Source organism: Melopsittacus undulatus, chromosome 5 (assembly GCF_012275295.1).
Source record: "Melopsittacus undulatus isolate bMelUnd1 chromosome 5, bMelUnd1.mat.Z, whole genome shotgun sequence".
In the NCBI taxonomy this organism is placed as follows: Eukaryota; Metazoa; Chordata; class Aves; order Psittaciformes; family Psittaculidae; genus Melopsittacus; species Melopsittacus undulatus.
In genome coordinates, this window is record NC_047531.1 from 4,424,543 (window position 1) to 4,452,042 (window position 27,500).

General features: G+C 46.3%; 1 protein-coding gene across 1 annotated transcript in view; it reads right to left on the reverse strand.

Moving 5' to 3' along the window:
• The window catches only part of PLXNA4 (plexin A4), a 435,244-nt gene that overhangs the window by 117,800 nt on the left and 289,944 nt on the right, over positions 1 to 27,500 (reverse strand). The gene's annotated exons all lie outside the window — the stretch shown is intronic.

A 27,500-nucleotide genomic window follows, 5' to 3' on the forward strand; every position in this document is an offset into this window, starting at 1 on the left:
ATCTTAAACATTCTGGTGTTCCCAGTTAGTGACAGTAAAAGTGGTGGGTGCACAGCACCTGGGTGCACAAGCCCATGAAGCTTACACCATGTATTAATTGTTGTCAGTACTTTCAGCATTGTGGCTGTCTCTTGTCTTTTCTGTTCGGTGTGAACTGGTATCTGTGCACTCTGCTTCAATCCAGATTTGCATTTGCTTAGCATAAAACACATCTGTATTTTACTCCACATGTCCTGCCAAGGCCATTGCTTCAAGGAAGGTGTCTCAGAAATCCACAGGGTTAATACAAAAGGACAGCTCCAACTGCATGCCAATTGCCTTTTTGCCATTAAGCTAATGTTATGGACTTGCACAGGGTGTCTTCAATGGATTTTGTTATTAGCAATACTAATACCCCCCATTAAAACCGGCTATAAAGACTAAGTGCGGATGCTAAATTATTCACCTACTCCCAGGCTTCTGAGTCTCAGCTGTGAGAGCACATGGGGGCTGCTGGAGGGTTAACTCCAAGATCACCCCTCAAAGGCCTTGCTCTCTAGAACAGAGATCGTGCTTCCATGCATGGGACTTTGCAGATCAGGATCTATGTGGAAGCTGTCCCCACTCATGGCAAGGGGTTGGAACTGGATGAGCTTTAAGGTCCTTTCCAACCCAAACCATCATGATTCTATGGTTTGCAACATACGCAGAATCAACCCAATGTGAGCCTGTATGTTACAAAACTTGGGGGCTGACCTATACCTTCGAAGCTTGGGTTCTCTCTAGTGGCTAACACAGGATAAAATGAACACCCCAACCTCAAACTCAAATTGGTCCTATCTTTCTGCTAGGGGAAAGCTTTGTATTTCAAGTGGCAGGACTCATAAAGGGAGATCTCTGCCATTCTCAGCAAGCTCTCATTTTGCCTTGCAGATTTGAGAGAGCAAGAGCAGCACTGCAGCTCTCTCCATTCCCTAGGAACCTTCATCCCATTAAGTCTCCTTTAGCTCTGCCGCATGCTGGGTCAGGAATTTTAAGTGTGCAGCCTCCAGAGGGTTGCATGGATCGCTGATGAACTGCTCCCAAAACTGAGTCCTGTGTAGTGCAACGAAAGCCACAGCAAAATGGTGAGCTGAGATTTCAGTAAGCACTTCCATAGAACAAATGGACACAGAGATCCCATCACAGCTCTGAAGGGTGTGGGAACTCTCCTCAGAATAGCTAGGAAGGAAACCCTTTTGGGCTCAGGGTCACAACACAAACACCCCAATTCCTCAATATCTCCCATTTATTTCCTCCATCTGCAGAATGACTGAAATATCTGGGTTTGCTAAATCCATTGCACATACCCATGCTCTGTTCAAGTATAATAGCAAGTTAGGTTCCAGACACATCCACCACAGGAGAGCAACTCATGGGGATAGGTTAAGTGCTTAGGAATGTGGGTTGTATTCCCAGCCCCACCACTGAGCAAGAGTATAATTACCAGCATCTTATCTCACTGTTTATTAGTCATACACATTTAAGACACATTACTTTTCAGGCCAAAACCTCACTCTGTATTAGAATGATGTGTCTTGGTATCTGTTGTAAGGTTTGTTGCCATCCAAATAATGAAATGATACAAAAGCAAACCATACTAAGCATGGTCTTAATATAATGTTAAAGTTGCACTGTCAGGCTCTCAAGAGTTAGGTACTGCCAGACAGAAAGGAGTTTCTGCACTCCTAAATCTTCTACCTGCACCAACACGCTGCAAGCCAGACTTTAACTACAGCATCACACATTATTATTCTCTTTTTCCTTGGGTGACCCCAATTCTTTCACTTCCTAACTTTTTACTTTTATTGTTTGACTTTTTCAGTGCAATTGATCAACTTAAAACAAAGGGGGGGGGGGGGGGGGGGGGGAACCTGAAATCATAACTGTGGTTGGTGCTTGAGTCTGGTGTTGGGGGAGTTCTACCAGGCTGAACCAAACCAAGCTGGGCTCTGGGTCACAGGCAAGGTTCAGGCTCTGGAGTCAACACCACTGACCCCTTCCTTGAGCCAGCAACATAATTCATCCCAGGTAACTGATCACAGCTGCTGCATAAATCAAGACTAAAGGGATGGAGCTGCTTGCCAGTGGGTTTCACAGGTTTAGAAAGGAGTGATGCTTCAGAGTATTTTGCCCATAGTTTCACCCATCTCCTCTTCCTTGACCATTGCATGTGGAGCATCCTATGGGTTTACATACTATGGTCTCCCAGATGTCCGCTCAGCAACTCAGGGGAGCAGAAAAATAACCTCTTTCTGCTCATCCTCTGCACTGCTGGAATATTCCACCCTCCTCCATGAATAAGGTGAAACAACAGAGAAAATCGTTTCAGCATGTGCAAAGCATTGCCCTCCAGCAGCAGAGTCTCAGATCCCTGACTGGAGTTGGCTAAGAGGCAGGAACATAACAAAGCACCATGAAGGCAGCTGCCCAGAGGGGACATGCAGCTCCGAAACAATAAGTTCAGTAAATTGTACGTAAAGGCAAATGTGGCTTTTAATAACTAAGTACTTCCAGACACAAGCTTTAGAGAAGTGATCACCTGGAAGGCAGCTGCCTGCACACTGCAGCTGGACTGTGAAAGGGATAATGAAATACCCCAGTCCCAACTAAACACTTCTGGTGCCTCTGCTGAGAGTCTGTGTACTTGGGGTCCTGGAGCTTGCTGTGACTCCACTGCATCCTCATCTGGTTCATGTACTACAGCTAATGCAGGAAAAAGACCTTGTACTGCCAATAACTCTTTTGCTTTAATAAAATATCAGTAGCACAAACATGTTCTGCTCTCATGAGACCTCACTTGCAGCACTGTGTGCAGCTCTGGTGTCCTCAACATGAGGACATGGAGCTGTTGGAGCAAGTCCAGGGGCCACAAGGATAAGCTGTGTGGAGATCTCAGGGCAGCTTTCAGTATCTGAAGGGGGCTACAAGGATGCTGTAGAAGGACTCTTCATCAGGGACTGTAGTGATAAGACAGAGGGATGGGTTTAAACTGAAATAGGGGAAGTTCAGGTTAGATATAAGGAAGAAATTCTTTACTGTAAGGGTGGTGAGGAGCTGGAATGGGTTACCCAGAGAAGTGGTGAATGCTTCATCCCTGGCAGTGTTCAAGGCCAAGTTGGATGAAGCCTTGGGTGACATGGTTTAGTGTAAGGTGTCCCTACCCATGGCAGGGGTTTGGAACTGGATGATCTTAAGGTCGTTTCCAACCCAAAGCATTCTATGACTCTGTGATTCTGTGCTGGCTCTATCCATATAGCAAGCTCATTTTCCACTGCCACACAACTTAATTCAATCCTATTCATGCTATAATTAGCATGTGGAACTCCCACCCAGTGGCATCCCATTACACTTAAGACACCCAAAAGAGCATATTCCACTCCTGAGCTATTTGCATAAGATTATGGTGTAGACTTGGCATGTCTTAATAACACCTGCTATTTCATTAGCTGCGTCTTTAACAACTGCAAGTGTCCTGCTTCTGTCCAAGCCATTAGTGCAAACACTAAGAAGCTGGTCCTACCACTGAACCATGAGGGATGTTATTTCCTCTTCATCTCCCATGAAGAATAAGTACCTCTAACACTAACCCTCTGTTCACCAGCCACTAAGCAATGATGTTAATAATGTTAAATTAATACTTTGTGCTTCTATAGCATATCTCATCAGAGGATCTCAAAGGGCTTTGCCTGCAGCTAATTAAACTTTATGATACCTCTGTGAGGCTGAAATGTTAGCACGCAGAGACAGGAAAGTGAGGCATAGATGCATGTGTGTCAGAGAGCACATCTCATCCTGAAGATGAGATGAAGATGCTTTGAGGCCCAAGAGATCATGGCTAAATCCCAGGTCTGCCATCTAAAGCAACCAGTTGGGGCCACAGATACAGGATGCAGAGGGGTAAGGTTCTATCCCACCTCTGCAGCAAGATGCTAAGGGCTCTTCTGCCTTTCTATGGCTTGGTTAAACCAAGCCCATACTCACACCACCACCTCCGGGGTTTGCTCCTATATGTCCAAGGTTAGGAGAGTTAACTGGAAGCCTAGAAATCTTTGGAAACATGCTGTATAGGGTGCACTACAGACCAAGATCTGTAGCATCTCTCTGGCCATTCCTTAGAGACCAACTACTCCACAGTCCTATGAGCTTTTCCCTTAGTTATACCTACCAGTAAGCCAGTGCTTAGCATCACTTGTGATAACAAACTGACTGCACTAAAAGGCTCCAGTGGCCATTATGCCTGGACTTTCTAGTGGTAATGATTTGCTAAGACATGCAGAGCCCTGATAAGACCATGCAGTGAGTTTCTCTTATCATTTGGGCTTGCAGGGACCCAGGTGCTCAGCTGCTACCCAGACCCATGCAGTGGCCTGGGGCCGCAAGGCTTTGGGGAGAGATGGGAAGTTCACATCATTAACCAGATCCAGTGGTCCCTGCTGGAAAGTAAACACCGGGAGCAGACAAAACAGACAGAGACAGATAGTCCTGGGAGGAGAAAGCCAAAGAGGAAGTTTCTTTAAGTCATTTTATACTCTTTTATGGTGGGAAGGTGGAAATAACAACAGCATAGAGACCTGACTGAGCCTGTCTTGTTCCTGTCCAAAAACATTTTGATTCCCTTTCTCTTTTCCCTTTAATTTTCCCAGAAACAGACTAAAACACCCAACTTCTCTAATATGAGACCCAACAAATAAAATGCTGTCAGTTTTCTGGCAATGGAAAAGGTCTTATCTGCAATTTTGTTAATTAAAACCAATTTCCAAGACAAAAGAGCGGTGGCTGGATCTGATCAGAAATTGCTGCTCAGAACACAGGGTTTGTGTGTTTTAACAAATGGCAATTAGCACATTATACAATTGTCTTTTTTAATTCAGGCAAAAAGAAAAAATAAGCTTACCATTAAATAAAAAAAAATAAAATAAAATAACGAATTCCCAGAAATCAAATCCAAACAAATTAACTCTTTTTGGAGAAGCCTCAGCATTGGATGTACAGCAGTTTTCTTCCGATTGCTTTTGCACTGTGAGACTCAATCTCAGCAGTGAGGCGGGTGCATGGGGAAGAAGAAGGACATGAAGCCATCAAACACAGAGTATTTGATGGCAAAGGTTGAGAGGAGAAGTGTGAGAGGCAGCTCAGTGGTTTGGGTCAGCTCAGCAAACTGAAATGAAGCCTTTCCACCACCTCCAAACAGGTTATTTGTGGGCACTGCTGTTTTTGCACAAGTTTTTGACATTTCAGCTTTCCTTTCTCATTCCAAAGGGTAACATTTCCCTCACAGTACAGATTCACTCACCCTTGGACAGAATAACCCCGAACACCTTTCCCTTACACCTTCCTCCCAGTGTTGGTAAATTAGAGGTGGCATGTGGGAACCAGCACACCCCATTCACACCAGCAAGGACCAGTCACTAAGGCAGGATATTTTAATGGACACAGGTTTTATTTCATGTTGGCAGCCCTATTTGCCTCCCCAGCCTGTCCATTGCTCAGTATGATGTGGTAGAGCCAGTCACATTGGGGTCTTCAGCTTGTGCAAGGTGGAGATGTTGTCCTTATCCTCCTCTCTTTCAAGTTCTGTGTTTTCAGCTTTGATACAGTTCCTATACTTTCCTTTAGCTCTTCCCCTTAAATTCACCTTCTTCTCAGGTTCCCTGTCTGCCTCCTTGACTCTCATCACCACAGCTGTCATGTACCTCCTAATCTCCCCATGCCCAACCATGAGAAAATAGGATACTGGGAATGAGAACATGGGTCTGGGTGGAGCAGGGACAGGGACATGAAGAGAAGGGAGAAAGATGAGGACAAAGGGACCAGCAGCCAGCTTGCACATACCAGACTGTGAGGACAGGGATGTGCAACGTTGCTGTGAGCACTCATATGGTCCAAGCCACAAGCACTGCCACTGCTTCCAATGCTTCACAGTCTGAGCTTTGTACCCCTTCCATCAGTCTCCTTGCCCAGGCATGCTGGAAACATGCATCCAAGGAGAAAATTCAGGAGGAGAGTAGAGATGATTAAAGGAATTTTTCAGGGAGATCTTATTTAAGTGTAAGATGGAAGACCCTGAGATGGTCCCAACCTTGCTAGAACAAGACAGGGCAGGAGACAATGATTTTTCCATTCCTTACATCTCTTTATCTCCGAGGGGAAATCTGAGGTTTCCCAGAGCACCCAGAGCCCATGGCAAGGCAGGCTATACCTGCAAACAGTTGGCAAGGGTCACACTGAATAGGGTTCCCCATCCTCAGATCAGAACAAGTATTTAGGAACCTGAAATTTAGTAGGGTGTATAGCAGCTCCCCTTGCTCCCGAAGGTGACTTCTGGCATCACGGCATCATTTGGGTTTTACTCTATGCACAAAGCCAGGCTGCTTCTGGTAGAGGGTTATGCCCTACCAGTCTCCCTAGCCCAACTTCCCAGCATCACCTAAGATTCCCAGTCCCTGCTCTGCACAAAATCCTTGCTCAGAGGCCAGAGGGGATGTCTGTTCAAAGCCAAGCCAGGTATGGTCGATGCCTTTTGCACGGTGGTCAGCAGAGGGAGCTCAATGGAAGCCAAGTTCAAACCTTCCTAATGGAATTTTCAGCCAGGGCCGGGGACACAAGTCCTGGAAAGGGACTGCTGGACACAGAGATGCAGTGGAGACTCTGGAGATTCAAGCTCTCCTGCTGTGATGGTCTTAATCGGTCTCATTCGTGTATCCCTCTTTCAGGATGAGATGCAATATGACAGCTTCATTTTTGACTGGGGAAAAGTGTTTGATTTCCCAGTTAGGAAGAAGGATGAGACAAGAACAGAGCAACTAAAGGAATCTGGGGACAAGAGGTTTGTTATAGCCTTAGTCTGACCAAGGTACAAAGATGCTGTTTCCTGAGATGTCTTTATCACAGGGGGGTGCAAGGCTGAAGAAGGAAAGAGCAGCTGAAATTCCTCTTTCCCTCTGCTGGAGCCAAAGCAGTTTTCTGGCTGGAGTCAGGGAGAGGAAGGAAGATTCAATCCCACTTGTAAGTAAAGTTTATGGTCAGTTTTAGCAATGTTTTGACATTTCCAGGCTCCCTCCCTCAGGGTCCTAAGAATGGGAATGCCTGGGAAACTCCATTCAGGAAAGGCAGGAGATGCTATAGGAAAAGAGGGATAAATTTGAGCTGAGATCATAACCTTAAGATTATCCAGTTACAACCACACTGTCATGGACAGGGACACCTTCCACTAGACCAGGTTGCTCCAAGTTCTGTCCTGGAAAACCTTTCCTGGCATTGAGAAGAGGTGAAATTCATATGCAAATTCATATGCATCCATGGAAGGAATTGAACCCTTGTTTTCATCTTTGGCTTTAACCACAAACAGGCTCATCTCCCCCAAAAACTTGTTCTTTGGGCATCAAAGATGAGCATGGACTCTTAAAGAGGAAGAAAAGGCCATTGGGGTGGCCTGGGGATATTAAAACAGTGGGGGGGTTTAACTAGTGGTATTTGGGGACCCAAAGGTCCGTGCATCCTTTCAGAAGGACATGGAAAATGTAACTCAAGAAAGCTGAAATCTACTTTTGGGGGCTTTTCATCTCCCCAGGGCCATATTTCAGGGACCACAAGCCACAAAAAGCTTCAGACCACCAACCAAAGCTCACCCCAACCCCTGCTCTTTTCAGTATCCCAGCAGGGACACCCCTGGGGTAATGGACCAAACATCCCCTCCATCCTTAGGCTGCAGTTTGGGGTGGGTTGTGCTGCTGTACCAAAGCTTCCTCTTCCCCACATCCTGCCTGCTGCCACCGACCCTGTCACTTGGCAGAAGGGAGTAAGGATGCTAATTGCTCTGCCTGCTAATCTATTCTAATGAATGGTAATAGAAGCTGAGTTTCTGCCCTGATAACTCTGCCGGCTTACGCTGCAGAACGGCAATCCCACTGCCTGCCCCTTATCTCTGTCCCCAGGTGGGCTCCTCCCTCTATCACAGCAATTGTATAAACCCAGCCCTGGAGCCCCCACGGGGAGTGGGTGCAAGGGATTTACTTCTCCATGTCCTGCTCTACAAAGCCAGGCGCTTCATACACAGCATCCCTCCCCCTTGCTTTAAGGCATTTCAAGCCCCTTCTCTTTCCCTTCACCCCCTTTCCCCACATTCCCGCAGCTGCAGATTGTCTTGCTGGTGCTAATCTTGCCTGGGGGGCCCTGCGCTTGTCCATCAAGTGCAACCTGCTCCTTAGCCTGCAAACAAAGGCTCAGAGGTGGCCTAAGGACCACACCAGCTCATGCCCCACTGGGGTGCAGCCATGGACAACGCGTGTACACGTGTGTGCCTCTGTAGGCAGAGCATTTGGATGGCTCATTCAAGCCTGAGATGAACGGGAACATTTCACATGCAAATCCCTGGAAACTTGGAGCCTTTGTCTAATGAAGAATTGGAAACTGTTTGTTGGCACAAGGGGAGGAGAGCGTGGAAATGAGGAAGAGGTTCTGTGGAAGATGATGTTGAAATGCACTCTTCTGTTCCTCCCATGACAGCCACTGTGCTCAGAGGGACCTCAAAAAGCCCCATACAGCATCAGTCAATGGCTGGGACAGAAGAAATCTGGGATGGGTGCTTGGCTCTACATGGGTCCCAGCCTCAGGCTGCAAGTGATGGTGGCATTTCAGTCTCAGCAGCTCTGCTTTCATTGTCCTCAGTGCCCACAAACCAAGGATGCCCTGATGAGCCCTGGCATGTGCTAATTCCCACCTAACACCCCAAACTCACTTGAAGCTGTGAATAGTGAATAATGCTGACAGTGCACAGGTCCTAGAAAGACAAGTATTCCCTGCTGCAGAAGCAGTGTGAAAAACACCAACAAAATCATGTTTGACACCTGAGAGGATTGGGTATCATCTGCTTTCATCTACTGACCCAGTCCATCCTCCTCCAAGGGTCAAAGACACAAGGAAAGGACATCTTGGAAACTGCAGGATCTGTGTTGTGCTGTCCCTTAAATCACAGCCCTCCAACTCCTTTTGTGGCTGAACCAAACAGGCACAACACAAGCCTGAGAACTAATGGAGATTCATAGAGCCCCTAAAGGCACACATGTGAACAGCGGTCAGTCCAGAGCACTGAGGTGGTCCACAAGAACAGAATAACATGAATCTGCTTGGAACTGTCTGTTCCCATCTGCCCATAAAAGACAGGGCTTGAGAATGAAGATGGAAAAACCCCTGAAGACTCAGCTGAAGGCTACCTGAGTAATACAAGCTTCTGTCTCTGAGGAGGCAGCAAAATAACTCCCAGCACTGAATTCACTTACAGTCGGTTTAAAGAAAATTAAAAGAGAAGAAAGGGAGAGAAAGGGAACAAGGTTCCGAGATAAGGCAAGTAATTAATGAACAAAATTACTTTTCCCAGAGAGCATCCTATCATGGTGCTTCCTATTCATGCTAATAACATTTGTGAGTGTCTTTCCCCACAACCTAGGTAGATAACACCTACGCTCTCCCGTGCTCCTACATGCTATCCTCTGCAAGGGCTGATGCAAAGAATTGGTTCAAAGGGATTGAAGTTCTTTGTTCGTGGCCTGATTCAGATACCTGGGAGCACCATACCTGAATTGTTTGTGGGAGCTTCTCTTGAGTAACTCCAATATATGTGGTCTTTTGCCTATCATAGAATCATAGAGTAGTTAGGGTTGGAAAGGACCTTAAAAGCAGGTCGAAGGACCTGATCCTGACCCTCTATTCTGCCCTAGTGAGACCTCACCTGCAGCACTGTGTATAGTTCTGGTATCCCCAGCAAAAGAAGGACAAGAAGTTGTTGGAACAAGTCCAGAGGAGGCCACGAGGACGATCAGGGGCTGGAGCAGTTCCTGTATGGAGACAGGCTGAGAAAGTTGGGGCTGTTCAGCCTGGAGAAGAGAAGCTGTGTGGAGACCTCATAGCAGCTTCCAGTGTCTAAAGGGCCTATAAGGATGCTGGAGATGGGCTCTTCATCAGGGACTGTAGTGATAGGACAAGAGGTGATGGGTTCAAACTGAAACAGGGGAAGTTCAGGTTAGATAAAAGGAAGAAGGTGCCTCACCCTGTGAGGGTGCTGAGGCTCTGGCACAGGGTGCCCACAGAAGTGGTAAATGCTCCATCCCTGGCAGTGGTCAAGGTCAGGTTGGACCAAATGACAAATATCGGTGATGAAGGTGATGCAAGCTGCCCAGGCCTTCAGAAAGGTAAAATTAGGAGTGTGGTGCTCAGTGTCTGGGGCTAATCCAAACCAGTGGGTCCTGAGGCTTCCTCATGAATCACAGCCAAGACTGTGTTGAGACCTGTGAAACAAGTGGGAAGGCTTCAGCCTCACCTCTTAAAGGACAAACAGGGCAGGAAAGCTGCAAACAAGAAGCACAGCATCTGTGTTCAAGGAGGTATGGAGCCACGGGATGTACACTGTAAGTGGTCCCTCACTTATACTGATACTGAATCACTGCCAGACTCAGCCAGCATGTAATTTAATTGCTTTTTTGCTGTTAGCATCTGCTGTCCTGACTTAGGGAAGCATAGCAAGAAGAGAAAAAATACTTCCACAGGATAGACTGAGCTGCTATGAACACTGCTTACTGAAATCCCCACATCTAGAAACCCCTTACTTACCCCATGCAGTTTTACCCACAGAGGCCATAGGTAACATCACAGTTCTTCAAACCAGGCTCTCCCTCCCCACTGTTCCCTTTGACCTTCATCAATATCTCCTTTTTCACATCACTTTTCAGCTCCTTCCCTTTCCTCCTCCTGCCCACATGCATTTATCCATCTGCCCATGTCCCCTGGCAGCAGAGCCAACAGACAGCAATGTGGGCTGTAGCTCTGCTATTTGCTGCTGGCAGAGACAGTTCCTCCCTCTGGCTCCAAACGTTCCCCCTGCTCTGTAGCAGTACAATCAGAAGCCTGGAAAACCATGGGATAGCACAGGAGGAATTACATCCAGTCCTCATTGCCACACAGAGCTGGAAAGGGAGGTCTCTGGCTTGCCCCATGGGTCTGGTTGGAGAAGAGATGCACTTTGTGCAATTTAAGCCTCATTTGGGAAAAATAAGCTAAGGAACCTCTCAACCCAGGTTTGGCTTTCTCTGTGAGATGGGAAATCACTGTGATGGGATTTGCTGCACACAGTGCAGTTGCACCCAACCCAGACCATGTCTGAAGCTCCCAATCGACCTCTGGGGTATCCATCTCTTCATAGCAAGGAATAAGCACAAGCTGAGCTGGATGCACAGCCTTCAACAGGTGAACTGCCTCAGAGGTCATAAATAAAGAAGGAAATGTGTTTACCTGACCTTCACATGACTGATGTAGAAGCTTTTGGGCAGAGCTAGAGCTTCCCGACTACCTAAGTCAGCATTTCACCCCTACTCGGACACAAATCACGAGGAAAACCCTACTCAAAGTATGCTTCATCCTGTCTCCAAAGCTCAGCTCCTTCACACTGTGCACTAGGAAATGGAGTTTCGGAGGACAGAGGAACAAGAGGAAAAATAAAGCAGGCAGGATTTTAATCTTAGTCTCACTGCCCTTCTCTGCCCACTTGTGCTCCAGCCAAAAAGTCAGAAACAAGCTCAGTTCTCCTCTTCCTAAGCCTCTTTTGTCTGCTAAACACTAAGGGGTATATCAGGCAGTTTGAGCTTCCTCTACAGTGGTTTCTTACCCATAGAATCCTAGAATGGTTCGGGATGGAAAGGACCTTAAGATCATCCAGTTCCAACCCCTGCCATGGACAGGGACACCTTCCACTGGAGCAGCTGCTCCAAGCCCCTGTGTCCAACCTGGCCTTGAACACTGCCAGGGATGAGGCAGCCACAGCTTCTCTGGGCACCCTGTGCCAGCGCCTCAGCACCCTCACAGGGAACAGCTTCTGCCTTATCTCCAACCTGAACCTCCCCTGTTTCAGTTTGAACCCATCACCCCTTGTCCTGTCACTACAGTCCCTGATGAAGAGCCCCTCTCCAGCATCCTTGTAGCCTCCTTCAGTCACTGGAAGCTGCTCTGAGGTCTCCACTCAGCTTCTCTTCTCCAGCCTGAACAGCCCCAACATTCTCAGCCTGTCTCCATATAAAGAGCAGGTTGGCTCTGCAGAGAGGTTTGGAATTGGATTCAACCAAAGCCAACCCATAAGAAACAAAAGGACGATGATTTCACTGCAGAAATGCTCCTTGCTTCGTCCCCCTTGCTTTAACCATGCAGCCAAAAGGAGACCCTAAGGCATTATCCACCTAAAACAGGAGGAGCAATTAATGTGGCCTGGAACACCCCACTGAGCCTGTCCCTCACACCACAAGGCACAGGAAAGCCCTCTCTGACCCAAGGGTTAGCTCAGGACCTCAGCTAATATTCCAGCTGCAAGGAAAAGCTTTCGGCACGTGATGTATGGATTTCCCTTCATCCATGCATGGCTGGAAGGGATGAGTTAAATGCTGAAAAATTGCTGTGTTGCTCTGAATGACCCCAGTCATGCTGGGCTGTCAGATGCATGGCAATAGAGCTATTTATTATACATTCCAGGTGTCCATCTCCCACACACGTTTTCCTAGTTTCCTTCCCTATAAAGGCACGCAGTAGGTTCTGGGGGAAACTTGCACATTGCTTCTCTATGGGCAGTTTCTATACTACTGGGTGAGCGGGATAGCCAGGTTGCACTGGTGGATATAGCAGAAGTCACCGTGATGTTATTCACGCTGCAGCAGGGCACAGCAATGCTCCAACACAGGCTGTGAAGTGACAGTGTGGATGCAGTGTGGGAAAGGGCTGGGGATGCTGAAGGAGGTAGGACTTCAAGTGTACTTCCATGGTGTTATCTCCCATACACAATCCACTCACAAGACATCTTCCAATATGATAATTTGTGATGGACAAGAGCCCTACTATGCTTTCAAAGAGCAAGAGAGTCCTGCTAGACTCGAAGTCTTTCAGGATCAACCCTATAATGTCCCATCCAGAATCCTGGGTTAAAACTATCATTTTATGGGTGGTGACAGAACTTAGGTTTTCAGTTTCATCTGGAAGGGAGACAATAATCTGGCACTGTGCACTGAGGGAAAGACCAGAGAGCAGAACCAGAGCCCATGGTGTGTTTGTGCTCTCAGGTGTGTTTTAAATTAGAGGGGGACTCTTGCAGACAGCCTGGTTGGAGCCAGAGTCAGGTTGATGCAGGTAGGGACATGGTGGCATAGAAAGATCTAGGTTATGTGCTTACATTAGGAAGATAAGGGCAGATTTGGCAATAGAATGAAGTGAATTAAGCCCCACTTAAAAAGACCCTGCTCCAACAACCTGCTTGGGGGAAAGCAGAAGTCAGGACATCATCTGGTGGGACAGACTCATCCCCACTCATCCCTAACCCACTGAGACAGCCAAAAGCTTCATCACTCAGACACGAGGTGGACTCAGACTCCCATGTATGGAGAGCTGCCAAGCTCAGGATGCCTCTGCTCCTGACAGTGTGGATGTCTTGGCATCACGGCAGGCTTGGACCAGTCTTTATCTCATTCTGCAGATGTGTTCTCAGGAGCATGGGTAGGTTGGCAGCTCCAGGAGACAAAGGGTGCTTGGTGCAGGCTCCGACCCACCCATTCTCCTGCTGTAGCCATGCCTGCAGCCCAGGGTGTTAAGCATCATTTGAATCTGGTGCAGTGCATGAGGTGAAGGTGTTATTATTCAAGCCACTGGTTCCAATGAGATTAACCAGCCTAATGGAGCAGCTTGCATGGACCTCCTCTAAGCCTGAATTTTCACTGTTAGAGAATCCCCAGCCAAGTGGAAAATTGGAAGGAGGAGGGAAGAGGGGGTTGTGAAGGGGAGAAGGGAGGGGATGATTAAGTTCTCTAGAAATTAATTCATAACTAGAGGTATGGAAATAATAACTCCCCAAGCCGATGGACAATCCCCAGCAAACACATTTCAATTTGGAAGCCAGCTTTGCTGTCGTTGCATCCTTTGCTTTCTTGGCTCATGCTGCTTCATTGATTTCATTTTCCACCCAAGGTGTTGACTTTGCCCTTGGATTGTGGCTCCTTCTTTCTCCTTGTCCAAGCTCGAGTAGCTCAGAGCTCCAATATTGGGCAGGCCCAGTGCAGAGCACTGGCTAGAAGTGAGGGTAGAGCTAAAGTAATGCACTGAGGAAGAGACAGGGGGAAAAGATGGGGGAAAAGGGAAGGAAGCACCTAATTTTTTAGTCCTCTTTATTTTTACCCTCAGGAATAGATCCCAGAACTCAATAGATTTAGAAGCTCTTGTGCCAAGCAACACATGTGTGCTCAGTGCACCATCAACAACCTGTTTTATCCTAACAGCAAAACATGCACGTCTATGCAATATATCATTATCTACATAGTGTCCAAGGGCAGGAGGGGACTTGGTCAAAGCCTCTAGACTGTCAAAGCTGCACCAAGCAGTTTGTTTGGTAAAGTATCTTCTAAGCACAGCTGGATACTCAGTTCAGAGGCAGCAGGGCTCAGCTCCATGGGATTATTTAATAGCAGTGATACATACAGCAGCCTTGTCCTCAGTATCACAGTTGGACTGGATGAGCTTGAAGGGCTTTTCTGACCTGTCTGGTTTATGATTCTTTGGAAGGCTCATAAAAGGTGTCCTATGGCCTGACCCAACAAACCATGTCCTCAGCTATCAACAGCCAGACCTGTTGCCAACAGCTGTGTGGCGTTAGGAAACAGCAAAATAGCAATGCAGAGCTTTTGGCCCCAGGATGCCAGGACCATGGATTCAACTGCATATCACTTAATGAACAAAGAGGATGGGATGTGCAGGCTGAATTGCAGCAGGGAACAGTGAGTCTCAAGCTGTGAGTGATTCCTGAGCACAGATCTCTCTGCTCAGCTGCCTGGCAGGGTTTGCACACACATCCATGCACATAAGCTGCCCCAAACTGGCCTTGCAATGGGGCTGGAGAGAGTTAACAAGTTGTTTACCTGATTCCCTAGTGCACCTCAGGAAAATGTTACTGCTTCCCAGAGGCACACGATATAATTTTGCCTTAAAGGTTAATAGTATTCTACTCACTGAGGAAGAAAACGGGGGCTTGTAAAGCACTTTCATTAGGAGGCCAGCCTGCTGCACTTGAGATGGTACCCAGGGCTCTGAGCACCGAGGGGAGCTGGCCTCTCCCCAGCCAAAGCCAGCATCAGCAGCTCTGTTTGCAAGAGCTCTTCACACGGATTTGGAAGTTTCTAGCACTGAATTTAAATGAGAGGCACTACTCATGACCTCAGGCAAGAGTGAGTGCCTTCCTCACGGAATGCAGGTGATAATTCCCTCTGCTTTGTGGGCATTTATTAGACTTACTAACAATAAATGCACTGAAACAGAGAAAAGAATGCCCAGTCCTTGTGGCAGGGAGCAAGTTGAGAGTCAGCAACCAGAACTCCTTGCTGAGTTGCTGATCCTCTCCAAGCAGCATTCTGGGGCAGAGCAGAGGATGCACCCACAGCTTCCAGGCAGTTGCTGACTGGGAAGATGCTCTGAGGAGGAAGCTGTGACCTTTATGTGCTTTAAGGCCTCTCCCAGAGGAAGAAGATGCTGGAAAACAAGGCTGCTCCTAGTCTATGTGTGAATACACCAGAAACTGTCATCCACTTGCTTTCTGCAACCTCAGTGGCTTTATCTCTGTTCCAGACTGCCTGATCAGAGAGTGCCTGATCAGGCAGACTCTGCCTATGACCTCCTGGGGTGTGAGTGGCATCTACAGTGTCTTGCTATTGCCTATGAAGCCTCTTTTAGGACAGTTTGTTCTGGTCTCTGGCTGAATTCAATTGCACTTGTTCACATTCAATCCTCTCAGGCTGCCTCTGCATGTGAACAGGGGCCAGCACTTGAATGCTGATGGATGATGATGGGAACTTGGTGAGACTCTTCAGACTTTGCTCCAAAGAGAGCCAGGTCAGCTGTGGGGACATCAGGACACATTAGGATGTGAGATTGTGTTTAATTACCAGCATGGAGCCTGCAGTACATAAAGCTTCAGAATTCTACTCCAGTCTTGCTCCTGTTCTCTGCCTCATGCTGCATCCCAAAGCCCTGGCCTAGGCTTAACATCAGTCATGGAACAGGCTGACAGTTGCCCTTTATCCAGTTGTTAGCAATGGATACAAAGGCAGAATAGTCACTGAGACAAATACAAACTACAGGGCTCTTCTCCAAGCTCCATGTCTTAGAGACTGATGCAGGATGCAACACCAGCATGGTGCATCCAGAGCCTCCCAGCAGATCCATCACCTCCCCCAGCAGCTCAGGAGCTGCTGTGAGCCACAAAAGGCAGCAGAAAGCTAATCCGTTTGCTATATAAACCAGCCAATAATATGCAGGACATTTCCTATTAACCACCACACATCCAGACAATTACTCTGATTGATTCCAATCAGGTTTTACACCGTGCTTTATCCATCAGCACAAAGCTTCACTGCCTCTTACTATCATGGGGTAAACCATTCTTAATGGAGGCTGCCAAACAGTCCAGCATCAGCATTAGCAGTCACAAGAATTGATGAAGTAAATGCAGCGTTAGGATGGCTGAGGTTTTGCAATCTCTGTATGGAAAGTGCAATAAAAAATCTATTAGAGCAGCCACACAACAGCAAGCTCACCAATAACACTCCCTGTGCTCTGAATACATTTCTAACCTGATGGAAAAGACTGAAGAGAGGCTTTGAGATGTATGCCTTTTACAACCAGGGTTATTACATATTCATGATGCTAATGTGATGGATGGAGAGATGGATGGATAGATAGATAGACAGACAGACAGACACAACATCTGTTTCATTCCCTGCCTTTTAGCTGGAATTGGGAGCTTTTCCCCCATCTCAACTCAAGCAAAAGACTGTCATATTTGGTTGCTCTTCTTAATGTATTTTAACAGTGATCAAAAAAGGAGGCTGTTGAATGTAAGAATCAGAGGTCTTTATGAAATTTAGAGATATTAACCAACTTTTATCTGCTTAAAATGGGGATGAAAATTACTTTTGCCTCTGTCAAGCGCCCTGATGCAAAAAAGTCACTGGGCATAGAATAAGAGTGAGCCAGGAGCAGCAACAACTGAACTAAGAATAGCTGCAGAGAGGCTGCAACCCCAGATATAAAATTGTTCCTCAGCTCCATCTAAACCTGCCCTGGTGCAGCTTGAGGCTGTTTCCTCTTGTCCCATCCCTTGTTCCTTGGGAGCAGAGCCCAGCCCCTCCTGGCTCCATCCTCCTGGCAGGCACTTGGAGGGAGCCATCAGGTCCCCCCTGAGCCTTCTCTTCTCCATCTGAACCCCCCAGGTCCCTCAGCCGTTCCCCATCTCTCTTGTGCTCCAGGCCCTGCACCAGCTCCATTGCCCTTCTGTGGACAAGTCATTCCCACCAAAGCTGAAACTGGGACATATGTCCCAAGTCACTCCTTCTACTCTGTATATTGTTTAAGCATCTTCCACAGTGCTCTCTTACAACCTTATAGATGTGTTTCTGCTTCTTCTATTAGGAAGAGCACTCCTCAAGCAAATGAGTCTCGGTGTCAGGGATTTCTCCAATGGCAGTCTCAGGTGACAGGTTATTGCCAGTTCATTTCCAATGAGCTACACATCAGAATCCCTGTCCCACAATGATCCTCCCTCCACTAACCTGTTAATTGCTTTACCTGCCCTATGTGGTTTTAGTTAAATTGTCCATAATGATGATATGTTCCTGCATACACAGCTTGCTATTAAATAGGACTTTATGCAGACTCATGGGCAAATGGATACTAGATGGGGAGCTGTTCTTGCTCATCCTATGGCAAAATGGGTGCTAGTATGGATTAAAATCTTTCTAGCACTAGATCTGCTTCATACAGAACCATGGCATTACAGAATGCTTTGGGTTGAAAGGACCTATTTCCAATCCCCTGCCATGGGCAGGGACACTTCCCACTACACCAAGTGGCTCAAGGCCTTGTCCAACAGCACCTTGGAAGGATGTATTTTCAGTACACCAGAACTACAAATTACCAGCACCAGACCCTGATCTCCACTGGATGCTTGTGATCACCTTTAGAAACTGTCTTCTCTTAACATCAGCTGTCCAATTACTTTTTCCCCTGACTTAATCCATTTCCCCCATTTGTTTCATTCTTTCCCAGTAGCATAAACCACACTTCCAAAGTGCTATCAATAGTGTGCATGCAAAATACCTTTGCCTAAAGTCCTGGGTTATATTATCAGATGTTTAGGAGCAAAAGGAATGGCAAACAGCCCAAAGCACTGATTGGGAAACCTGGTTCTGCTTATTAATTTGAACACCTGGCATTGGCTGTCCTGAGCAGCAAAGTCCATAATATGGATTCCAAATAATTAGAGGAAGGTCATGGGCAGGTACAGACCTTCTGCCTGCACTGAAGCAGCCAGCTCAGGCACATGGGATGGGGGATGCTGCCCTTAGGTATATGTGGAGGCCTTATTTCTCATCAATGATTCAATAACTAATTAAAGTACGTGCAGCACCCAGGTCGTGATTTGTTGGTGTTGCTCTGAAGAAGCATCAGTTGGACAAGCACTTTGTGAGAAAGCAAATCCCTATTCCCACCCAGCAATATCCTACTCTTTATCCTCCAAACAGCACTTGAAATACACATTTTCCTTCGTGTGTTTCTATAATAACCTTGAGCTGTTCCCTCTGATTTTATGGGTGCATTAATGCTTATAGGAAAGAATTAGGGATTTCTGTCCATGGTCTTGCAAAGGAGGAAATGGATGAACTCAGAAGATCTGCCAGACACAGGGAACCCTTGCTCCTTCCCTAGGTACAAGTCACATATGCTGCAAGATTCAGAGTAGAAATCAGTACATCAGAGGAGTGACAGTGCCAGTTTGCAATGACATGTATGTGGACCTGGGTGGAAGTAGGGGTAAAAGAGCTTCAAAGACATTAAAGAACTGCTCTGGAGCAATAATCATGCTGTGTAGAAGCATAGAACTGTTTAGATTGAAACAGACCTTTCAGATCATTGAGACATCCAGCGAGGGAGCTTTACTTGTAACAAAGGATGGAACCTGCGCTATCAGTTACAGGGTCTGCAGGGTGCTGGGTGATACAAGCAAGTCATTGCTTATTTCCACACTGCTCCCAGGTTGGTTTTTCTCCATCCCTCCACACAAAGCTCAATCTCAGTTTGTGTTTACCCTATAGACTTCTTTCCTTTCTTTCACACTCAAATCATTAGCAATTATCACACGCAAAGAAAGAAGATCCTCAGTACCAAAGAGTTGATGCCTGGAGGTAGCTGTGAAAAAGGAGCCAGTAGCAGCAACTCAGATCCCTCTTTGACACCAGAAACTTATCTTGTTAAAATAACCCTTCCTCTATTCCCAGTCTGACCAGAATGGATGCCCACCAACCCAACCAGTCTATCCATCCCAGAGCTCACAATCAGCACAGCTCTCACATGACAAGTTGAGATGGACTAACATCCATATACAGGTATTTCTCAAATCTAGGACGAAATAAGTCTCAGATCCAGAAGGATCCATCCAGTAATTCCCTAAAGACTGTGTGTAGCTCAGGGATTTCTCGACCCTCCTATCTCTCACGACCATGTCACAATGGCTGACAGGCTGGCTTTTAGATCAGCTTGGGGCTGTGACATTGACACAGCTCATGCTGGAATCACTCAGATGTATGGATAATGATGTCATTCAAAATCCATCCTGAAAGCATCACCCACCATGCACCCATAGGAAAAGCATAAATCCAACACATGTCCTCCCTGTATGCCTGGAGGAAGAAAAACCTTTGGGTCATAGAACCTGAGATCTACAGGAGAAACATCATTTGCCCATTGTGCCTCAGTGACAGTTTTAAACAGAAATCAGGGATCCTGATGCCTGGTCCCCAGGCAAAAGACCACTTCATAACAGACTCACCACGACAACACTGGTACAAACTTCATCAACTGCAATCAAAGGCAAGAAAACAAAGGATGAGATGGAGAGAGACAGCAAAAATGACTGACTCAAGATGAGCTGAGCACACATTAATGGGTATTTGGACTTCCCACTGCTGCTGCTGAAAGCTTTCTGTGAGCATCTTGGCTTCCCCTTCATGCAGCTACTGAGCTAATCAAACAAAATCCAGCCTGGAGCTGGACTGCTGTCCAGCAATGCTGGTGAGGAGTTTCTGAGCAGGACTATGGAGTAGCTGGATGGAAAAGAAGCCCCTGCTCCAAATGTTGTCTTACTCCAACACCATGCCAAAGAGCCAAACCATGGCAACATCAGAGTCAAAGCAAACTCCAAGGCACATAGGGTGAACAGTTTAGGGAGTACATGTCTACAAAGGGGTTCCAAACACACCCTGGGTGGAAGGGTAGGGCAAAGATACTCATCACACTCTACATCACCTGCACTGTGATTACTTGGTGTCATGCTAGTAAGGCCACAGATCAGGAGGACTTAATTTATCATCCATCCATTCATGATAAGGGGTCTCGAGCACCTCCTGTATGAGGACAGGCTGAGGAAATTGGGCTGTTCAGCCTGGAGAAGAGAAGCTGTGTGAAGACCTCAGAGCAGCTTCCAGTGTCTGAAGGGGGCTACAAGGATGCTGGAGAGGGGCTCTTCATCAGGGACTGCAGTGATAGGACAAGGGGTGATGGGTTCAAACTGAAACAGGGGAAGTTCAGGTTGGAGATAAGGCAGAAGCTGTTCCCTGTGAGGGTGCTGAGGCGCTGGCACAGGGTGCCCAGAGAAGCTGTGGCTGCCCCATCCCTGGCAGTGCTCAAGGCCAGGTTGGACACAGGGGCTTGGAGCAGCTGCTCCAGTGGAAGGGGTCCCTGCCATGGCAGGGGTTGGAGCTGGAGGAGCTTTAAGGTCCATTCAAACACAAACCAATTCATGATTCTGTGATTTAAGAGATGTGTAAACTGATGCTTGACAGGCACTTGAAAATGCAGAAACATAGAAATAGCTGCAACTGCTCAGCCAAATATCTGTATAGTCATTAATATCTCCTCTGCCTCTGATAGCAGATACTTGGATGGAAAAAGTAATAAAACAGAGATTATAGAGTGAAACATCTGATTTAAACTTGCGTTTCCAGCAAGCAATGACATGGGGACTGCCTGACTTGGAGCCTGCAGTGATGTCATTGTATTGAACAGCTCTCAACAGAACTTTGTTTCATGAATTTGCCTAATTGCTTTCCAGACAGTTATATTTTGGCCTCCCTAAATGTGCTCCACAATGTTGCAGAGATGAATGATAAACTATATGAAAATGTCCTTTCTTCTGTTTGTTTTAATATTGCGCTTGATAATCTCCTATAAAGTTCCCTAGATCTTGTGTTATGAGAAATGGTGAGTAATCATCCCCTATTCACTTTCTTCATTACACTCATGATTATCTGGATGTATTATAGCCCTCTCAGTCATCTCTCTTTTAAGATGAAAATTGCCAAGTCATACAATCTCTCCTTGTCTAAAGATCATTTGAAACCCCTGTTCCTGCTTCCCACACTTCCCACCACCTTCCAACCACCTTTCCTCTTTCACTCTATGTTCATTTTTAGCTCATTTCAACATACATCAAACACCCTCAGCAGAGATTCCCATGGGAAGCCCTGGGGTGTTCCTTCCCTCCATCAGAACCCTTTATTTCTGATCTTTAATTCCCACCTTTGAACTGGTTACTAATTTAGCAGAAGACTCTTCTTCCAGTCCCATGACAACACAGTTGAAAATCCTCACTATGGGAAAAGCATGAATTCCTCTGTATTAACCACATCATCTGTATCACATGGACTTTGATTTATTTAAAGAACAAGAAATGACTTGTGACACCCACCTCCCTCCCCCAGTACATCATATGCTTTTCCAGTCTATTCTTAGTCATGGTTCAACCAAACTGACAGGTAAAACATGACAAAGTTCTGGATTCTAGCCATAGAATCGGAGAATCATGGAATGGTTTGGGTTGGAAAGGGCCTTAAGATCATCCAGTTCCAACTCTCCACGATGGGCAGGGACACCTTTAACTAGACCAGGCTCTGTCCAACCTGGCCTTGAACACTGCCAGGGATGGGGCAGCCACAGCTTCTCTGGGCACCCTGTGCCAGCGCCTCAGCACCCTCACAGGGAACAGCTTCTGCCTTATCTCCAACCTGAACTTCCCCTGTTTCAGTTTGAATCCATCACCCCTGGTCCTATCACTGCAGTCCCTGATGAAAAGTCCCTCTCCAGTATCCTTATAGGCCCCATTTTAGATACTGGAAGGCCACAATGAGATCTCCACATAGCCTCTCCAGGCTGCAGCCCCAACTTTCTCAGCCTTGCACCTTTTCCTTTTAACAAGCTTCCTCATTTTCCATAGAAAACCTCTGTGTTGTCTCCACTCTGAAGTTGAACTTCACTGCCATTTCTACTTCTTCCTTTCATTTTGCTTCTACAGGATGTTGAATTCGAGTGCTATGTGGTCACTGTTAACAGAGCCTTGATAGCTGTGCCCTGCAGCATGTCCCGCAAGTAAGTCTTGAGAGCAAATCCAGACTTGTTTCTCCTTTAGTAGCTTTACAGGTATGAGCTCCAAATGTTGTGACATTTGCTTTGTGCACAAGAGGCCACCTGAAGTCTCATTACCACATTTTCTGCCCTCCCAACCTCTTGCATTTCTCTCAGCATGTCACAGTCACTTTCCTAATCTTCAAGTGGTCAATAAAGGAGCCTTTGCACTGTTCCCTTCCCTGGGGATACCTTGTCACTTGTGCACAGATTGACCCTATTTTCTTTCTTTGATTTTACATTTTCTTTAACATAAAAGCCTTTTCTTTACCATTTTGACCTCTTCTATTGTTCCTGTGTGATTTAAGCCACAGATGAGCTTCCTTCTATCAAGGTTGTATCCCATTAGCATCTTCATTTAAAGCAGACTCCTAGCAAGTGCATAGAAGCAATATATTTAATTCTGTCTGATTGCTTATTTTCATGTGCCCTGATTAAAAGGGGCATTTGTTGGGATTGATTTTTGCTCTTTCTTACCTGAATGTGATCGAGTTCCAATCCAACCACTTTTCAAGGATAAATGCGTATTATGACTTCACCTTTAGACAATGAATTTCACCTTCAAAACCTCTTTCTTGCCTAATTTTTATTGAACTGGCAACACCAGGTTCCTTCCTGTGTAGGCTCCAATAAGGAAAAGGTTTCCTTATTCCTTATAAACTTTCCCTACTCTGTTTTCCTAACTGCATTGAAACACTGTCTCTGAGCCTGGTTTTGCATTTGTTACCTTAACAGACTGTGTCTTTCCACCAGGATTTTCATCCTACTGTTTCCTTGCAACTGGGAGCTGTGGTAACTTCCCATTAGTATATAAACAATATAAGGAAGCATTCTCCGATCCTGGGGCCAAATGACATGGTCTAATCACATTCATGCTATTAAACTCTATTAACTTCCAAAACATCAAGGGGAAATCCTCCTTGACCCATTTAATTCCCAAACGTGTCCAGGAATGGTTTGAAGGAGTGATAGCTGGCCCAAGCCAAACTATATTCCAGTAACTTTGCAGCATACGTATTTGTCTTCCAGTGTCTAATAGCATTCCCTGGAGTTGTTTTATTTAGTACTATAAATATACAATATATGGACCAAGGATTCTTCCTGTTGGAGTCTGTCTGGATGCCCCATGGGATCTGTCACGTCTCTACCTTGCAGGCAAATCCCTGATCATTCCTCAATGTCCCCAGAAACACAGGTACATGTTTACCTGCGGATCAAGTCTCCTACCATTCAGATTGTTTCTGTCACATAAGGAGAGATCTTATTTGTGTGCTTCTTCATCCTTTCTCCAACTGTTAACCACATTACAGTTCATTCCTTCCTCTTACATTTGGCCTAAGGGAGCATCCCTCCCTCTAACCTGATGGAAGGATTGCTTTATCATGTTGCCATAAGTTCCATCAGTGAATTTCCCTGTCACCTCAAGTCTTTCCAATCTGACCCAACACTTCCCAATAAGGTCCATGAGCCGCCAACACCATTTGCACCTACATAACATCTGCACATGGGGCAAAAGCTGATGTTCTGTGACATGATCCAAAGCCCCTGTGCCATGACTCAAAGCCCCTCTCTCTTTCTGGAGACTTGGCAAATGAAAGAAGCATTAGGTCTGTAGTTTCAGCTGCAAAATCCGAGATTCAGAAGTAGCAATGTTGGGATTAATATGGTAGATTGAGGCTCTTAAATGTATGTGTCCATCTTTAGGCGTGTGAGTTCACATCTGAGCTCCCTAGACCAGGGATTTATTCAGTATGGTCAGCATAGACCTGATTTACCTGCTCTAACTCAAGAGCTCTCTTCTGCTGACCACAGACAGGGTATCCAAGACAGCCATCTCGGGGTGGAAACTGTGACACAGGACCTATGGAGGGCTTGGTCAAAGCAAAACAGGGCCTCCAAAAGCCTGTGTTTTGGTAACTGAATAGACCCATGGTTACTTGAGGGTGAGCTGTGTCTCTCTTTAGACTCCACTGACTGTACTGATGGGGAGCAGGATCTCCTTGGGGTGTATGGGGGCTCAGCACCCAGCTCATACGCATACACAAGACTCGGCAGGCCAGAGTCCTAAGCAGAGCTGAAAAGTTACTCTAGCACTCTCACACCCAAAGAATAGGGATAGAAAGGACCGCCTGATTCACCCAGTGCTTCTGCAGGCAACCCCTCCATAACAGCTCATACAGAATTGCTAACAAGCTTTATCATAACACCAGCTATATTTTTAGCACTCACTAATCCCAGTGGAAGATTACTTCCAATACTCATTTTCGTCCCAGCCACAAACCTTCTTCTACCTTACTAAATGCCCAATTTATATCCATTCCCTCTTGGGCCAAGACTATCCACATCTTAAACAGCCCCTCTCTTTCACAGGCATTTAATCTTTCAATCCATATAAAGAGCAGTCCTACCTCTGGCCACCTTTGTTTTCTACACTCATTGAGACCTGTGCCAGTCTCTTCTTGCCCACACAGCTCTGAAAGCCTCTCCTAACTCCATTTCTTTTATTCCTAATGCAGTTACAAGAGCTGCAGTGTCCTAGCCTGGTGTCTTAGGCAAAAGAAACTCCATCCCATTAGCACCATCAAATGTAAATCCAGTCAATGGGCAAAGACACCTCATCCTACAGAGATACCTCACTCTGTCTACCAATGCAGTGACCCTGTGCCTGCTCTGGACTCCCTCCAGGGTTATGCCAATGTAACCCTGATATGATTTTCTGCTCCATTTGTGGCCATGTTGTTGGAAAAAGTGAGCCCACCTTCATGCCAAATATTCCAGGGAGGAATGCTGCAGGACAGACAGGCAGGACAACAAATCCCCATCTAATTTCTGGGATATATTTCATCCTCAAATAGCCCTGACATGGCAGAGACAAGTTGCTATTTCAGACATTTAAAGATATGGTAGAACACTGCTTGGCCTTAATTTTGGGCTTCAGCAAGCTATTGATTTTTTGATTCTTTATATTATGTTAATGATGTCATGGTCATATCAGAGCAGCAACGTACTCCTGTAAAGCTCCAGAGTGCAATATTTAATAGATACTGTTAGTATTAATTGATTTTGCTATAATTCATTCTACTCATGTTTCCACTCTTAAGGTTTCACTGGGGTTTTTTTATTAATGGCAAATTCCCTCAGCATCCAGGCAGAGTGAAAAATCAAAGCATTTCCTTCTCTTCTTCGGTTTTAATTTGGGAATGGGGGTAGTGGGGAAGGTTGTCCTCTCCAAAGCACCCCAGTTGACAGCATATTAAGTATAACACTCAATAACTGATGTGCTCCTGAGCAGCTCAAGAGGCAGATGAATTACACTATGTCAATTGGCCAGATGAGTTTATGCTATGGGTCCGCTTTCTTCCTTGCTCACCAACCCCTGCAGATCACAGAAACACAGAATGGTTTGGGTTGGAAAGGACCTTAAGATCACCCAGTTCCAATCCCCCTGCCATGGGTAGGGACACCTCACACTAGACCATGTCACCCAAGGCTCTGTCCAACCAGTTAAAGCCAGGAGAGAACCTTCTATGTCAGCTTTTTGCCATTGGTCCTTGAGAGCAGAGATAGGAACAAAGAGTAGACACTCATTGTTGCCATAAGAGTACTAGTAAGAATTAAGTCCCTACCACAGAGAAAATCACATTCATATTTAGGTATATCAAACCTTACCCAGAGAAACTGCAGAATTCACATCCATACCTGAAAATAGACAACAAATTGAAGATGGGAAAATAATTCTACTTTCTGGGTTAGTCATATACTCAAAGTTACTTGCAAGCTTGTTTGCAGGATTGAGACTGGGTGAAAAGGAGGAAGGGATCAGACTGATTCACTCTCATCCATATTTGCAGTATTTCTCCTCTCTGATAAAGCACAGCTCTTGGCAAGCATCCCAATGTCATCCTCCTACCATTATTAAGTGGTAAGCCTCTCTTTAGAGGCACTGGGTGCAAGTGGGACAAGGAGGCCTGCAAGGACGCAAAAACCCACCTCTGGCTCAGCTACATCTCAGTGGGCTCTGATAGATGCTGCACTCTGATAGCACCTTATCAGGCCAGGCAAGGAGCAGACAAAACAGGGAAGTGTTACCTGAAGTGAAATCCAGCCACCTTGCCCTGGGCAGCCTGTTCTGGGGCTCTGCCACCATCAATGTAAAGAGATGAAACTTGTGTTGTAGTTTATGGCCATTGTTCCTCATCCTTCTCGCTGGGCACCACTGGAAAGAGTCTGGCCCCATCCTCGTGGCACCTGCCCTTGAGATATTGATTGGCATTGATGAGATCCCCTCTCAGTCTGCTCTTCTCTACACTAAATACCTTCCAGTATCTGAAGGGGGCCTACAGGGATGTTGCTGAGGGACTCTTCATTAGGGACTGTAGTGATAGGACAAGGGGTAATGGGTTGAAACTTAAACAGCAGAGGTTTAGATTGGATATAAGGAAGAAATTCTTTACTGTGAGGGTGCTGAGGCACTGGAATGGGTTGCCCAGGGAGGTTGTGAATGCTCCATCCCTGGCAGTGTTCAAGACCAGGTTGGATGAAGCCTTGGGTGCCATGGTTTAGTGTGAGGTGTCCCTGCTCATGGCAGGGGGTTGGAGCTAGATGATCTTAAGGTCCTTTCCAACCCTAACTATTCTATGATTCTATAAATAGACTCCTGCTACCAAGGATCAGAGGGGGAGAAGACAGCCTTTTGCAAAAACTCTGTTCCCAAAATCCTCAAAGGCCAGTGCCCAGCACTGCAAGGCACTGTAGCATCTTTGCATGGCTTAGTGCATATCATGGCTGTGTTTTGTATTCCATTCCCATTTACAAGAGAGGGAGAAGACCTAAATGAGGTCCTGCCATTTACTGCTCTACTTTTCCTGACTGCACCAGCCTTCTGCTCTCCACCCCATAGCTACAAATCAAGCAGGGATGGAAAAAGGAGAGAAACAGATGTATAGCGAACACCC